This window comes from Cervus canadensis, chromosome 24, assembly GCF_019320065.1.
Source record: "Cervus canadensis isolate Bull #8, Minnesota chromosome 24, ASM1932006v1, whole genome shotgun sequence".
NCBI classification, from domain to species: domain Eukaryota; kingdom Metazoa; phylum Chordata; class Mammalia; order Artiodactyla; family Cervidae; genus Cervus; species Cervus canadensis.
This window is the reverse complement of record NC_057409.1, coordinates 7,178,234-7,180,681: the sequence shown is the minus strand read 5'-3', so window position 1 is coordinate 7,180,681 and position 2,448 is coordinate 7,178,234. Positions and strand designations below refer to the sequence as shown.

Sequence of the window (2,448 nt, the reverse complement as noted above, 5' to 3'; positions counted from 1 at the left end):
GGGAACCTGTGCTAAGTAGGCCTCTTGTATTATCTCATTTAATCTTCACAACAAACCCATGAGATAAGATCTATTATTAGTGCCATTTTTCAAGTGAATAAACTGAGGCAGAAAGGATAAATTGTTTTTGTTGAGGTCTCAAATTAGTCTGTGGCAAGATTAGCTTTCTGGTCCAGGTCTTTCTGACTCAAAACCTATGGCTGTTGTGCTCACTTTGGCAGGACATATACTAAAATTGGAATGATACAGAGAAGATTGGCATGGACCCTGCACAAGGATAACACGTAAATTCACGAAGAGTTCCATGTTTTTAAAAAAGGGGATATATGTATATGGACAACTGATTCACTTTGTTGTACAGTAGAAGCTAACACTAAACTACCTAAACTAACACTAAATTAATTAACTAACTAAACTAACGCAAAGAGTCGGACACGACTGAGCAACTGAACTGAACTGAACTGAGAAATTAACACAACACTGTAAAGCAACTATACTCCAAAAAAAAATTTTTTTTTTGATCTATGCTTTTAACTACTTTCTCAGTTGTTGTTGTTTAGTCACTATGTCGTGTCCAACTCTTTGCGACCCCATGGACTGCAGCATGCCAAGCCTCCCTGTCCATCGCCAACTCCCGGAGCCTACTCAAACTCATGTCCATTGAGTCGGTGATGCCATCCAACCATCTCATCCTCTGTCGTCCCCTTCTCCTCCTGCCCTCAATCTTTCCCAGCATCAGGGTCTCAAGCCCCCCATAAAGTCCAAGGATGATGAGAGCGTTCCCCCTTTGCATCACCTCCACTTGGTTGATAAAACCCTGGGTTGAGAAGGATTCTGGGTGTCATGATGAGTCAATGAGTCTGCCGGGGATGCTGGAAGGGATGTGACAGCGTGTATGTCAGGTGTGTTTTCATCTCTGATCTAGTCTAATCTACTATGTAGAGTGACTTTTCTCAGTACCCGAAGAAAGGGATCGGGGCTCAATCTTCTGACCTCTATCTTCTCTCAGTGACTGAAAAGGTGTCTCAAACTTACCATGTCCAAATATGAACACTTGACATGCACCTCCAAGCCATCCCTGCACCATCTTCCCCATCTAAGTACCAGGCATCACTGGTCTCTCCTCAGGCCAAAAGCTCTGATATCACCTTTGACCCTGTCCTTTTCTCACACCCCATATCCAATCTTTCAACAAATCCCATTGGTTCTACATTTAAAACATACCCAGAATCCAACTTCTGCTTGCTCATCTCCACAGCTCCCAGCATCCTCATCTGCCCTGCTCTGGAGGAGCAGCCATCTAACTAGTCCTCATACATGCACCCTTGCCGTCTACAGTTTACACTGCAGAGCCCATATGCCTTGGTTTCAAAGTATCGGGTTGGCCAAAAAGTTAGCTCGGGTTTTCCATACAGTGTTCTGAAAAACCCAAACAAACTTTTTGGCCAACTGAATACTTTTGCATAACTTTTACACAAAATAAAAAGAAAGAAAGAAAGAAAAGGGGGGGGGGGCAGGGAACTGTCACTCCCACTTGACAGATGAGAAAAACTGAGGCTCAGAGCAGTGGTGTGATTGGCCCAAAGACACACAATGGGGAAACTGCAGACCGTGGCTCCCACCACCATCCTGCACCCTGCCATGGTGCTCCCAGACATGCCCCTCCAACTCCCAGAGCTTCCTATGGGCACATCTGAGGGTAATCCTCCCCAGAGGCTGCAGGAGGTCCACTAAGGAGGATGTCAAGGAAGTCAGGAGAAGTGACCTTCTTTCTGCCTTGTGCTAAGTCACTCAGTTGTGTTCCGACTCTTTGCGACCCCATGGATTGTAGCCCACCAGGTTCCTCTGTCCATGGGGATTTTCCAGGAAAGAACACTGGAGTGGGTTGCCATGCCCTCCTCCAGGGGATCTTCCCAACCCAGGGATTGAACCTAGGTCTCCCGCATTGCGGGCAGACTCCCTACCATCTGAGCTACCAGGGAAGCTCTCTCTGCCTTAGAGTGGCCCAAGAAAGCTCTTGATCGAACACATCGCCCAGTCAAGGTTACTTTCCCTTGGTGTGTGGTGCCTCCTGGTGTTCACTATTGTGAAATGCAGTTGATTTTCTAAGAGCGTTTTAGGGAAAATGTCAGCAAAAGTCAGCAAAAACAAGGGGAAAAGTCAGCAAAAACAAGACCGGGAGTTGACTGTGGCTCAGACCATGAACTCTTTATTGCCAATTCAGACTTAAGTTGAAGATAGTAGGGAAAACCACCAGACCATTCGGGTATGACCTAAATCAAATCCCTTACGATTATACAGTGGAAATGAGAAATAGATTTAAGGGACTAAATCTGATAGAGTGCCTGATGAACTATGGCGGAGGTTCGTGACATTGTACAGGAGACAGGGAGCAAGACCATCCCCCAGAAAAAGAAATGCAAAAAAAAAAAAAGCAAAATGGCTGTC

At 45.6% G+C, this 2,448-nt stretch overlaps 1 non-coding gene across 1 annotated transcript; it reads left to right on the top strand.

Moving 5' to 3' along the window:
• Nucleotides 1-205: 205 nt before the first annotated feature.
• Nucleotides 206-312, top strand: LOC122426986. The gene has a single exon (XR_006265329.1). It is a non-coding gene; the product is annotated as a U6 spliceosomal RNA (small nuclear RNA).
• Nucleotides 313-2,448: the final 2,136 nt, after the last annotated feature.